Source organism: Rhamphochromis longiceps, linkage group LG1 (assembly GCF_057381845.1).
Source record: "Rhamphochromis longiceps isolate RC_006_pf linkage group LG1, R_longiceps_female_GT1.1, whole genome shotgun sequence".
Lineage (NCBI taxonomy): Eukaryota > Metazoa > Chordata > Actinopteri > Cichliformes > Cichlidae > Rhamphochromis > Rhamphochromis longiceps.
In genome coordinates this window covers 30497054-30511412 of record NC_140557.1, presented here as the reverse complement: position 1 = coordinate 30511412, position 14359 = coordinate 30497054, and the positions used below count along the sequence as shown (strand labels likewise).

Sequence of the window (14359 nt, the reverse complement as noted above, 5' to 3'; positions counted from 1 at the left end):
CACCCTGTATCTAATCCCTTCTTCTAGTCCTCTGCCCCAAAGCTCCCCTCCCTGAGCTCGTCACAGCTTGTCACATCATTTTGGGGTCACTTCATTCAGAGGCCTGCAGCAGGAGACCTCTGCAGGTTCTAAAAACAGATGTGACAGGCCTATTAAAATGAGTGATCTCCGCTGCCCTGCTCCTCTCTGCTGCAGCCAGAACGGGTACTAAGCTGTCTTCCCCAGGGTACAGACAAGGGAAGCAGCTCGCAAAGGCCTGGAAGATAAGGTGACAGTCGCACATAGCTGGCATTGTGGCAGCTCCCAGAATTATCTCCTGATGAGGTTTTTAATTTTGAGGGCAGTGGAACTTGAGCTATCATGCCTAAAGGCGGTGAGGCACAGAGTCCAAGATAAACATAGTGCAACAATATGCAAATACAAACATGTCTGAGCTATGGAAAAGGTATATTATAAAGAGTCTGTATATCAAAAAAACTTGTGCGATGCTATTCGGTTTTTCTGCTAATGTACTGGGATAGTAATAAAACACTGCAGACTCTGGAGCTGTACCAGCTCACTTCACGACTATGTGAAATGACAATAATATGCTTCGGTATCTACTGGTGTAGGTTGGACGTGTTTGGCATACTGGCATTTTTAGCAGAAAACAATGTTTAAAAATTAAACTTGTTCCACTCAAATGTTTCCCATAGAATTATTAACTAAAATTTAGAGCTGGCTTGGACTCTAAAATGAAGTAAAACATTTACATTTTAAATTAAGTGCATGACAGGGAAAAAATGGTTTATTAATTATTAATAAGTAAGTTAGACTGTCAACCTGTCTCATGGCGCTTTAACACCAAGGAAAGGTTTGGTAAGTTACTCTTACGTAAGATCTCAGCATACCAAAAGAGACAAATCTGCATCTGCACGAGCTGAAAAACATGACAACTTTGGCAGAAAATCCAATTCATGAAAGCCTCTCAACTCCTGATGAAATGAAGGACAAGATAACCAACTTTAAGGTCAACTGGAGCTATTCATGGTTCAATTTTATGTTTTGCATAATAATATAATATAACGTATTTACATTTATATACCACTTTGAGTGCTCAGTAAGAGTAAAGAAAAGGCACTGTAAAATCTTTGTTCCCAGAACTTAAACAAATGATGTAAAATAACTATGCAAAGCTTACTTAAAATAACTAAGTTAGGGTGACTCATTCACTCATGAGAAGTGAGAAAGAAAGCAGTGGCTCTGTAAGAAAGTGATACGTTTTTAAATGTTGCTGTAGCCTGACTGTTGATTCGGGTTGTTGGATATTGGGGACAAACTTTTGTGCATTTCAAATGCAACCATATTTGTGTAACATTAGGTCCAACTGTTTGTTGAGGGTGGGTGAATGGACTTCTACTCCTAACATTGTGCTTATAATGCTGATTTAAATGCTAAAACACATTTTAACCGTGCTTTGCTCTCTTTTGATCTTGAGCTCATGTGCATCAAAACTTCACTATAACCAGATAAAATCACCGTAAAGGGTGATTTAAATTCCTTTCAGGACCTGCACTGTTGGGGCTTTCCTTTGTCCAACCTCTGTCAAATCTCTTATAAAAACAAATCAAAGTGTTTTCGATCATCCCTCTTCAACACCTTGTTCCATGTTTGAATTGTAAATTTGTTGGCACGAGGTGAAAGTGGGAACGGCTGCTGCAGAATTATCTATTCTGTTGGAAGGCCTGCCAGCATGTATGAGAGGGTCTTCCTCTTAGGACTGCAGCTCTGAGCCACTGTCTCCTGCAATCCAGCCTGATCAATTGCTTGCTCTCAGGAGCCAACTGCCTCACTGATTGTGAGGCAGAGAGAACAAGGTCAAAAAAGGAGCTCTTTTTGTTGCCTCATACTTAGAATAAAAAGAATTAAGTTTACACTTATACACTATGTGCAAAGACTCAACATATAAATTCAGGCTCATTTAGCTTTACAAAGCAATGTGTAATCAAGGTAATCAAAATGCACATGGTTGAGCCATAATCATAGAATCTTAGTTTAAAAAGATCACAACAATCATCATCCATCCATCATCATATGTGGGGGCGGGGCCTCAAATATCCTGAAGTGAAACAAAGCAGGGTGGATCAATAAACCAATTTTGTTATTCTCACGCTCCATTTCGGGCCAAGAAACGAAATAAAAACAAACACAGAATGCACATATAATATTCATAAATGCTCCTGCAGATAGATGACCCGTGACGTTTCTCTGCAAAGGGACAAAGAAGAGGAGATGAGAGAGGACAAGTGTACCAAAGACAAGGACTTGTGTCATTGGGCCTGTGGAGGGAGCAAGGGGGGGTGATGGAAGCTGAACTAGCATGAAACTGCCTTCCGTCACGGATTACCAAGGCAGCGCTTTTCATTACCTGCCTTTCATAACAAGATATTTATGGCAACAGGAGGTGCGAGACACACGCAACCCATTTGCCTCAGAGATCCAATGCCCGTGTGTATGTGAGAAGGAGAGAGAGAGTAAATGGTGCGGAAAGAAAGTGAATTGCGTAGGGAAATGGCTGCTGTGATATGCTGTATTATTGTCTATTTCACACTTGTATGACTTTGCTGACTGGCTTGTATGAGGGTGTTTTTAACACAAGTCTGACTGGGTTGAAAAATGTAGGCAAGATCATATGGGGGGGAGGGGGGGGGGCTTGAGGCTGGTTTTCATGTCACTTGCAGATGCAGTACAAATATTCGTTACTTTGTAGTTTCAATCTGAGGCAAAGCTTATTACTTATAGTGTTAATGAAAGTGTGACAGAAATTTTTCAAGAACTTCTTTGTTTCACATTCTCAATTAGAAATGACCATCCTCTCTATTTAAAGTTACAGTGTGCAAAATCACACCACTAGATGTCAGTAGATTGCAGATTGCTGTCAACAGAGAGCTCAAAAACATGAGATGAGACCCCAAACAGACGTGATCCTTCTACTGTTTATATAAAAAATATTTGTGTACACATAATATTTCAACATATTTGAATAATATCATCAGCCAGCCACCTGTAGCTAGATAGCAAAAGGACTCTGGACTGGATCTGGCCCAACTCCTTTCTGGGTTTGCGGTCAGTTCACCATTTACCTCAGCTGTCAATGCTAGGTAAGAGGCAGCCACATCTTTTTAATATGAAGGACGCTGTGAAACTTTGTAAAAATAGTCTAACATCTAACAATACGTCAGTGAAGCTCACTTTATTCTGATGATAGTGATATTGGAGTGAGTTGTAGAGGATATGCTCAACTTTTCTTTTAGAAAAGCTGCCGTTTTTCCCGTTGTTGGCTGTTAATAAACAGAAATAGGAAAAAACAGATTTCCAAAAGCCAAAGGGAAGTGTTTCTGGGGAGACAATAACCCGACGGACCAGTTGCAGGAACCAAAACATGCTAAGAATTGCACTGGGAGACACTTAAAAGAAGTAGAGGATCTAGGAAAGAAATGATGAGAGGTAAGTGTGTTAGCCTAACTATTAGCCTAAAAATCCGTCATCAGTATTATATGAATCATGATAAAAGACACCTAGCATGTTTTGGGTTCCTGCAACTGGTCTGTCGGGTTAATGCCTCCCCAGAAACACTTCCCTTTGGCTTTTGGAAATCAGTTTTTCCTATTTCTGTTTTTGTTTTTTCTATTTCTGTTTAGCTTTTTCCTATTTCCATTGTGCCTTGTGTGCTTTTGCAGCGTTTTTCTTATTGCTGGTGTTTTCTTAAGTTGCAGATCGTTTGGCCTCTCAGGGCCACCATATATTTTGGTACTGGAAACTTTTTAGTTTTTTAAATTAGATTTTAGATTCATCAGAACTTAAAGTAGAGGAGCATATCCTGTGAATATGTAATACTGTTGTACTTTGAGGCACAGCTGTAAATGCTTTAGTACCCTGATATTTCTATCATTGTGGGTTTACTGTAGGTATCTGAAAGCAGTTGTCCTTTACACACACTGACACACATTAACAGGAGTAACTTGGAAAGACTGTTTCTGGGAGCTATATGAATGTTTTCTTCTAGGTTTCATGCACATTGATATGGATCTGTGGTTATTTATCCAGTCTCTGTCTATATTGCTCAGTGCTTAATGCATAGATTTTAATCCCCCCCAAAATAGACACTCTAAAGGAAAAAATATAATGACACTCATTGCTTCTCTTCCTTCCCTGATTGTGAACAATGTATGACCCGGCTTGTCTGTGTTTATTTTGGAGGTGGTCAATCCTTGTTTACAAGAATGGCAAGAGTCAAAATGCCCAATATCTTCAAGATCAAAACAGCCGTGTCCTCCATTCCCCCTTTCCATTTTCGTAGGCCACCAGTTTGTGCATGTGGGTGTCAGGAGTGTTGTGTGTGCATGGACTTCGAATCAGTGCAAGCCGTGGACGGCCTGGTGCCCTGTGCTCGGAGGCAGCCATCTGTCAGCTGATGCTTGGTCGACACAGCAATCAGAAAGCTCTGCGGCGGGTCCAATCTGTTTCACCACAGGTAGAGCTGTGGGAGGGCGGCCATCAATCCACACACACACATACTCTTTATTCCTTCTCTCCACTTCATCCTTTTGTAACACTGTCTGTCACTCCTCACCTTCTTCTTTTTATACCTTCTGTCCTTTACAACGGTTTTGTCCCTCTTCTATCTTTAGGCAGTTTTTATTCTCTTTGACATTTTGCTTTTAATATTGAATTTCTTTTGAGAAACCTTTCGTAGCCGCCTCTTTCCATTACTGGGTTTTTGTATGTCAGCAGGCTCTAGCACTGCTATTTCAGAGTCATCAGAAAACATTGCCGTATGATAGAAAGCATACCAAATGATATACAGTAATGAATAAAGTTACCGGGGTGGTGACTGCTAATGTAATGAAACCAAATAAACAGCACTGCTGCTGTGATTAACCTACACTGATTCCCTTTCCTGGCAGGGGTATCACACCACTTGTGTCACCATGATGGCAGTGTGCTAAGTGTAGTGGTAACTCCAGCCTGCTAAATGTGCTGTGCTATATCCAAGCCATGCCAGGCACAGCTCTCCCCCCACTAATTCCTCTCCTTTGGCAAAAGGCCAACTGTTAATCTGATCAGAGCCATTCTAATGGCAGAAGGCAGCCCTCCCAACCAGACTGTAGCCTGGCCAAGAGGCCTGTAGCAGTGGAGGTGACATCCTGAGCTCTCCACTGCAGATGAATTATTGAACGGGACCCAGAACAGAGATTTAGGAGGATGAGTTGGCTTGGCTGTTTTGTTAAGCCAATCAAACAGATATGAAAATCTCTCTTCAATTACAATTGAGGATGAAGAATAAATGTATTTATGTTGTGAGACGTTTTGGATGGCTAATTTCATTTTTTTTAAAGGGACCGTGACTATTCCAGCTCATGATATGAGTGCCCTGTCCTACTAAGCTGTCTGTATATCTGGTTGCACTCCAAAGTTGCTTTTCCCACAACTATACACCCTCACTGCTGCCACAGGAATTAAGAGGGTAGATAGCAGCCAGGTGCTGCTAATCAAATGCACTTTATTAATTAATCAATCATCAGCAAGTGTTAACACCTCTATAAAAGCCTAACGTTTTGGCAGTTTGCTGGTCTCTCATGGAGTTTGTTTATCAAACTCTCCAGGCCTCGGTTAGCATGTTAAATGTTTGAGTTCATGCCAGTTAAGTTAGAAAAAGACTGAACAAGTATGGCTTGTTTAAAATAAAGTATTTTCTTTCTATAAAGAACATGGCAGCACAGCTTAGGTTTGCAAAGTTGCATCTGAACAAACCACAAGACTTTTGGAACAATGGTCCTTTAGACAAATGAGACGGGAATGGAGATGCTTGGCTGTAATGCATAGCATCACGTGTGGCAAAAAACAAACTCGGCATAACAGCAACCCTCATACCAGAAGCACGGTGGTGGAGGAGGTGATTCAGGCTTGTTTTACAGATACACAGTGAGCACCTTGCACTCATTGAGTTGACCTTGAACTCCTCTGTATACCAAAGTGTTCTAGAGTCAAAGTAGAGGCACAAAGCTAAAGCTACAGCTTTGTTCTTGCCATGTCTCTCATGATCCATTACATGGATTTCATTGGAAAAAATAACTGCTGCTGGTTATAAGTGATGACCAATGCAGTGGCTACAGATGTCTTTGTAGTTGTGGTTTCTATTAAGGCAGCGGTCCCCAACCCCCGGGCCACGTTTGGTACCAGGCTGTGAGAGAGTTGAATTTATGTGTTAAATGTAATGTTTTCAGGGTTTTTATTGTTTTTTATCGTTATTTTTTTAATCGATTTTATCATTAACTCAGTTTCCCTGGGTCTTTTCCTGTGTGTTATGAATAAATCTTCCTTTTTTTTGGTACCAGTACTGGTTTTATTTTGTTGTATTTATCCGCGACACCTGAAAGGCCCGTCCATGAAAATATTGTTGGACATAAATCGGCGCTGGGGACCGCTGCGTTAAGACATCCGAGTAATTGTTTGAGTGTTCACTGGTTGCATGCACAGATACAGTAAGTATCAGTTTGTTTCACTTTTCATCACATAGGGACACATAAGCAGCGCCTGACTCATGTTGCTATGAGTTTTTGACTGTATCTGTGATGCATTAAATCTGTCAGGCAGAGAAGCCAAGTATATGAGGACACTTATGTTTTTGATGAGATATCCTAAAATAATAACGCTGTTGTAGCAGCAGCACAAAAAACAAGCCTTCTGCTATTCTTGCTTTGACTATGAGATCTAAAGATTTGAATATTTAATGATGTTCAGTCAACAATGTCAAATGTAGATTACAACTTTTTTTTTTCAAATATATTCTTATGACTTCAGACTTTTGAATTTTGGAGCTGCTGGCTTGTCCACATCCATTTGCCAAACGCAGTCTGGTGTTTTCATTTCAGCCAATTTAAAAGTCATCCATGCCAGAATAACCGACTACACTTAAAGATAAAGATCATGCACATAAAGTTATGTCTCAAAAACCCTGTTTTTGGACTTATTTCTTTGCAGCTTTTCTGCCAGTTCTTTCCCCTCTACTGGCCCATGGATACAACTAAGCGAGCGGAAGGGACTGGCAGAGTAACAACGCCAAAATGTAACTAGAAGTACATTTGGAGAGTGCGTCCTCTGCCAAGGTCAGTGTCCTTTCTCACAACTTGAAAGAAAGTAATCTGGCTCAGCGTCAAACTGCAATGAGTTCTTATTTGCACAAACTCCATCTCTCCATCGTGCTTTGTAAAATTCAGCTTTGTAGCTTTTGTATTATCTTGCTGACAAGCAGTCAGACAAACAGATTTGACACAGCAGAGGAATAAAATCTCCCATTAGTCACTGGCTATTTTATAATTTGTAGATTGTAAATTTTGGGAATACTTTGGACTGTAGCCTGTGGGAGAATGCTGTGACTTTTCCAGCATTTACGGGACAATACCATAAACAGGTTTGGTAACCACAGTAAGGGCTGGCTTGCCAATGAAATGGATTTTACTGCATGTGTTTACATTAAGTTCAGCCAAAACAGTGGAGGCATGGGGTTTATATCCTCAACATTGTGAGCCAGACCGCTGTTATTCAAAACCCGACCACAAAACACAGTTGGGTTATGCACAGTGGAACATAAACATGGACTTTTTTTCTGGAGGCTTGTTAGATTTGGCATTTCCTCTTTTTTCTCTTCTTTGAACTAATGGTTGGTGGTACTCAACAAAAACTTTAGGGAACAAACTGTTCTTTAGTCCAGTAACTTGGTTATAAAATGTCTAAACAACTTTCAAGAAAGATGAATTGGGAAGAAACTCAACGGGACACTGAAAAACATTACAGACAAATCCCTGCTTTGTCCAAGTCAGTTTTTCTTAAGTTGTCACAATGCTGGAGTCTCTATTTCTGGGTTTTAAAGGATACATACACAACAGAGTTTGACTTATGCCAGAACTGAATTATTTTGAATGAGGATTGAGATTTATCTACTGCTCACCACACAGAAATTGTCAGCACAGGCTGTTCATGTCATTTATTAACATTGCAGCTGATTCAAATTGTTCATAAGAGCTGCATTTAAAGATAGTTTTATTCAGGAAAAAATGTGTTTGCACTGTAGATTGACATTCTGGAGGCATCTGTGAAAGTGGTTTTGGCTGTTTTGATGTGGTGCACTGTAACCTACATTCAGCCAGCCTCAGCTAATGAACATGTCAGTTTGTAAACTGTTACCATAGCAAACGTAAAGCCCTTAATGTCTTGCTATTAGAAAAGCTGTTAAAGAATTTAACAAGGCTCTATTTATATGTTAAAAAGCATCTTGGCTAACCACATGGCTTTTAGATTTCTGTTAACGTAAACATTAAGTAAATTAATTGTATTTTATTAGTCTTTTTCTTTCATATGAAGCATACAGACAAGAGTTTAGATTTTTTATACCTAACTCTATTAGGCAACATCGACTGCAGCAATGAAATCTTCCCATATCTCTGATCCAATTGTCATTTTAACTTCTTCCCCTATGATGTCCTCCCCCATAACCTAAATGACAAGTTTTGACAGTAGTTATCAGTATAAATGATATGATAAGAGCTTCAAGAGCTGCTCATAGTTGGCTTTCAAAGGGTAAAGAGTTACCTATCCCTATCATTTTTTCCCTTACTTTCTGTCATAATCACCAAATACTTTACTAGGTATACAGTGGGGCAAAAAAGTATTTAGTCAGCCACCGATTGTGCAAGTTCCCCCACCTAAAATGATGACAGAGGTCAGTAATTTGCACCAGAGGTACACTTCAACTGTGAGAGACAGAATGTGAAAAAAAAATCCATGAATTCACATGGTAGGATTTGTAAAGAATTTATTCGTAAGTTAGGGTGGAAAATAAGTATTTGGTCACCTCAAACATGGAAAATCTCTGGCTCTCACAGACCTGTAACGTCTTCTGTAAGACGCTTTTCTGTCCCCCACTCGTTACCTGTATGAATGGCACCTGTTTGAACTCATCATCTGTATAAAAGACACATGTCCACAGCCTCAAACAGTCAGACTCCAAACTCCACCATGGCCAAGACCAAAGAGCTTTGGAAGGACACCAGGAAAAGTATTGTAGACCTGCACCAGACTGGGAAGAGTGAATCTACAATAGGCAAGCAGCTTGGTGTGAAAAAATCAACTGTGGGAGCAATCATCAGAAAATGGAAGACATACAAGACCACTGATAATCTCCCTCGATCTGGGGCTCCACGCAAGATCTCATCCCGTGGGGTCAAAATGATCATGAGAACGGTGAGCAAAGATCCCAGAACCACACGGGGGGACCTGGTGAATGACCTGCAGAGAGCTGGGACCAAAGTAACAAAGGTCACCATCAGTAACACACTACAACGGCAGGGAATCAAATCCCGCAGTGCCAGACGTGTTCCGCTGCTGAAGCCAGTGCATGTCCAGGCCCGTCTGAAGTTTGCCAGAGAGCACATGGATGATACAGCAGAGGATTGGGAGAATGTCATGTGGTCAGATGAAACCAAAGTAGAACTTTTTGGTATAAACTCAACTCGTCGTGTTTGGAGGAAGAAGAATACTGAGTTGCATCCCAAGAACACCATACCTACTGTGAAGCATGGGGGTGGAAACATCATGCTATGGGGCTGTTTTTCTGCCAAGGGGACAGGACGACTGATCCGTGTTAAGGACAGAATGAATGGGGCCATGTATCGTGAGATTTTGAGCCAAAACCTCCTTCCATCAGTGAGAACTTTGAAGATGAAACGAGGCTGGGTCTTCCAACATGACAATGATCCAAAACACACCGCCAGGGCAACAAAGGAATAAGAAGCATTTGAAAGTCCTGGAGTGGCCTAGCCAGTCTCCAGACCTCAACCCCATAGAAAATCTGTGGCGGGAGTTGAAAGTCCGTGTTGCTTGGCGACAGCCCCAAAACATCACTGCTCTCGAGAAGATCTGCATGGAGGAATGGGCCAAAATACCAGCTACTGTGTGTGCAAACCTGGTAAAGACCTATAGTAAACGTTTGACCTCTGTTATTGCCAACAAAGGTTATGTTACAAAGTATTGAGTTGTATTTTTGTTATTGACCAAATACTTATTTTCCACCCTGATTTACGAATAAATTCTTTACAAATCCTACCATGTGGATTCATGGATTTTTTTTCACATTCTGTCTCTCACAGTTGAAGTGTACCTCTGGTGCAAATTACTGACCTCTGTCATCATTTTAGGTGGGGGAACTTGCACAATCGGTGGCTGACTAAATACTTTTTTGCCCCACTGTATCTTGCTGGTATTAGTTTGGACACACGGCTCAGATTCAGCAATGTGCTGGAAACATTCATCAGAGATCCTTAGCATCTGAATATCGCAGCAGAAATGGAGACTCAACAGACTTGAAGTGTTTTTCCATTCTTCTTTTGTCCAGTTTTGGTGAGCCCATGTAAAATGTAGCATTAGTTTCCTGTTCTTAACTGACAGGCGTGGCACCTGGTGTAGTCTTCTGGTGCTGTCACCCATCTCCTTCAAGAATACCTTCGTTGGGACGAGTGGTTATTTGAGTTAATTTTGCTTTTCTGTCATCTCAAAGCAGACTGGCCATTCTCTTCTGATGCAATTTCTGCCTGAAAGCTGCCACTCATTTTTGGACCATTCGAATATAAACCCTAGGGATGGTAAATCACACTTAAATCACCTTGTTTGCAAATTCTGTAGATGTTTAGATGTGTAGATGTTTGTCATAACAAGCAGTTAAACAAGTAGCCAGTGAGTGTTTGTACTCTGACAATTGTGGAAGCTCGTATCAAACAGCTCAAATTACAAACGCAGAAGGCCCGCCCACCTGCTGTTCAAACATTGTGTTTATCAAGGGCAGCCAATCAGAGTTAAAGGGAGGAAGACTTCAGATTTTTCAAACTGGGGAGGAATTTAAGTGCATGTACAAAGGCGAGGTAGTAATAATAATTATACTGAACTGTAAATCCTACAATGCTAATTCAGTAATGGCCAAGAATAAAAAAATACGATGTTGGATTTGAGCTCAGTAGGTCCCCTTTAACCAAGCAAGTTTAGCGCAAGGCATGTACAGTCTGTAACACCCTGATGATTATTCTCAAAACGTTGTTTTAGGAGACATAATAATGCTAAATAATATTTATATTTGCCAAATGGCCATTATCAGTTTTTCGTGAGAAAGTCAAGGCATTTTACCTAACAGGAAGTGTAAATGTCATCTAATCATTAAATGTTTTGACGGCTTAATTTTGTTTTTACAGTTTCCCGCTGCTATGTTACCAAACAGTGTGACAGTGCGATAGGGGGGGAAAAGTTATGGCTTACAGAGTCATCGTTAAAGAATTCAGTAACTCAGAAGGTAAATACAAGCGTCACGTGTTGCTCTGTGGAAAATACCTGTGGCTGATTTCCAGCTGCTGTGGTTTTTGTGGCTTTTCGTGTGATGACAGGTGAATATAATGTTTACAGGAGGCAGAAGGAAAACAGTAGAGAAGAATGGGTAGATTGTTAGTCATAGCTACGATAGACTGTTAAGCACATTTTCTTATAGACAGGTTTATGCGTATGCTACTTTTGGCTTGTCGGGTTGGGAAACGCCTTTCTCTTCTGGTTCGCCGGTTGAAAAGATGACAATAATCTTTTGTTTAATGGCCAAGCCCTTGAGATAAAGAAGCGTACAAACAGAGCTGAATAGACAGAAGGTGGCACAGAGCAACACATTTCTAAGTGGTTGTATGAGAAAAACACTTTTGTTCAGCATCTGTCAGACGCTGTTATAAAGCCGAGGTATTATAGCGAATGGATTATGACAAGCAAAGGGAAATAATCTACTGAAATCACACAATTTAAATCTCAAAAACCCAACATTTAAACAGATTAAGGGTGTTGCAGAGAGTTCATGAGCCTTGTGTTTGTGTAGTGTGTGCCTATAATAACCAAAAAATGTGGATCCATATCATCGCCTCTTTCCTTCTGCTTTAATGTTAAGTCCTTTAACCCTGAAACGCATACCTGGGTTTTGTTGGTATTCAATTTGCGTCACCGTAAAATGCTTTGTTGTGATTTGAATGCAAAGTCTTTAGCACTGAACATCTCTCACTGGTATTTAGGTATGCAGGTATGCACGGAAATGAAAACAGTCTCCTTAAGCTCTTTGTGTATGTGATTTGTCATGACGAACCAACTGCTTTTTAGATTTGTGTCTGAAGGATATAATTAAGATACCCCTGGTAGTGACAGCATCCACTGGAGGCATAACCCCCCCCCCCCCCCCCCACCCACCAGCCCCTCCCTTTCAGCTGTAAATCCTCCCTTCCAACTCTCCTCCCCACCTTCCATCACCCAACCTCCCCCCCATCAGCTGTTTCCCTCCCACTCCAAGCTATAGCTGTCACAAGGCGGAACCACAGGGAGCCTGCCAGTTGGTATTTATAGCATGCCAGGGCTCTAAGTGATAGATGTCACCTTCACGCCGCTGCCTTTGGGACACTGCCCCACTAACAAGCTGCAAAGTGCTGTGGATGCACAGGGAAGGGACAGTGGGGCAGTGGAGGACATGTGTCTCTGGCTTGTGTGTAAAAGGAAGCCAGGGATGCCGATGCAAACAACCAGAGTTTATCAAATGTGTTTACATTTCTCCCCACTTGACTTGTTTGCTCCTTGGTGTCTCGCTTGTTAATTAAAACCTCTCCTGGTGAGAAGTTTGTTTAGGAGGTGAAGCAGTTTGCGTTCGCCGCAGCTCTGAGTGTCGCGTTCCTTCCTTCAAGCTGCAGTCTGATGATGGATGGGAAGGAGATGATCGATTCTGGCTTTGACCGCGAGGGTGTGACATAGCACCTGAACCTCTCGGCTGGACTCGCAGTAGGTGCGGATGTATAGGGCTCATGCACAGATTTAAAAGGAAATTTACTCTTGAACTAAGTGCATTAGAGAGGAGGATAAAAATAGAATTCATGTAAGCATGGCTAACATGAATACAGCAGTATGACATATGAACAGTGAACAAACAACACAGCACATGCAGATACCACCCACAGACAAACACACATAACAGACTCAAACTTTTATTTTTCCACAAAGAGCTAGCTTTGTTCCTCTCAATGCTAAAGAAAAACCCCATAGCTACTGTCACTGTCGCGAGGCGTCATCCTGACATTTTCAATCATCTCCTTTGACAGAGATATTTTTGGCCCAAATGGTAGAGTTCTCCTTTGAAGGCGTCTGTAATACAAAGTATAATTCAGGTCTGTCTGACAAGTGGAATAAGCTTGTCAGGAAGCTGAGGCTTGAGCAAAGGAGCTTTTGGCTCAGGACTCAACTTGGCATTGTTCACATATCCATACTCCTACTCCGAGCCCAGTTAAAGTTGGTCATGTGTCAAACTTCAAAACCATCGCTGACCTCACAAGTTCTGTTGAAACCTGTGCTGGTTATATTAGTCATGTGTGTACTTCACAGTATATTTCCTAATAATAGCACTGCAGCTTGAACAGAAAGGATGCAGCTCCAGTGTTTTAATCTTTATTTAAGATAACAGACAAAATTACAATTTGGCATATTTTGCTTTTTACTTTATTACACTTTCTTGTAACGTCCAACTGCTTTCATTTTATTTCTACTCCACATATAAGACGGTATATGGATAAAAACCAGAGATGCACAATAATTCATTCATGCTGGGCTACATCCATGCAACCTCCATGCATTAATAAACATAGTGCTCGGGTGTTTACTGGTCTTGTCTACATTTGTTTCGTGTCAGCATCTTTTCATGTGTGTTTGACACAAATCATTATGAATTACTGACAAAGAATTTCTTTTAGGAAAACAAAATCACGTATTTTTAAAATTGTCATTTTTCAAGTGACAACCAAAACCTCATTCCTGCTTTGAATATGCAGATGCTTATTTCTAAAACAGTGTATTTTATTTCAGGCTAAAAAAAAAAGGGCAAGATGATAACATTACATTTCATTTCCTTTTACATTTTATATACACAGTAGGTTGTAGGAAGAAGAAGGACCTAAAGGTGATCACAGTTTTAAACACATACATTTAAAAGAGTACGCATCTGAATACACATTTGGTGTAAACTGCAGCCAAAAATGTTTGGTGAACGATTAAAGTAAAGCAGACCTTAAACAAAGCTTTTTGTCATTTATTCCTCAGCCCAGACTCTTTGACTGATATTGTCAAAGCACAGGTGAGCATTACAGGTGGTGATCAAGAAAATCGGACATAATTGAAAATATTCACATTTGTGTTCGGTTCAATTTGATTGCAGTCTGTGCATCTCAACACGCGGCTTCCTAATGCATAGAGTACATGCATACCTTTAGAT

General features: G+C 40.7%; 1 long non-coding RNA gene across 1 annotated transcript in view; it reads left to right on the top strand.

Moving 5' to 3' along the window:
• Positions 1-3406: 3406 nt before the first annotated feature.
• Positions 3407-14359, top strand: part of LOC146678983 (uncharacterized) — a 37120-nt gene continuing 26167 nt past the window's right edge. Inside the window, exons 1-2 of the long non-coding RNA XR_014911701.1 lie at positions 3407-3486; positions 4340-4513. This is a non-coding gene — a long non-coding RNA (uncharacterized LOC146678983). The remainder of the gene's footprint in view (positions 3487-4339; positions 4514-14359) is intronic.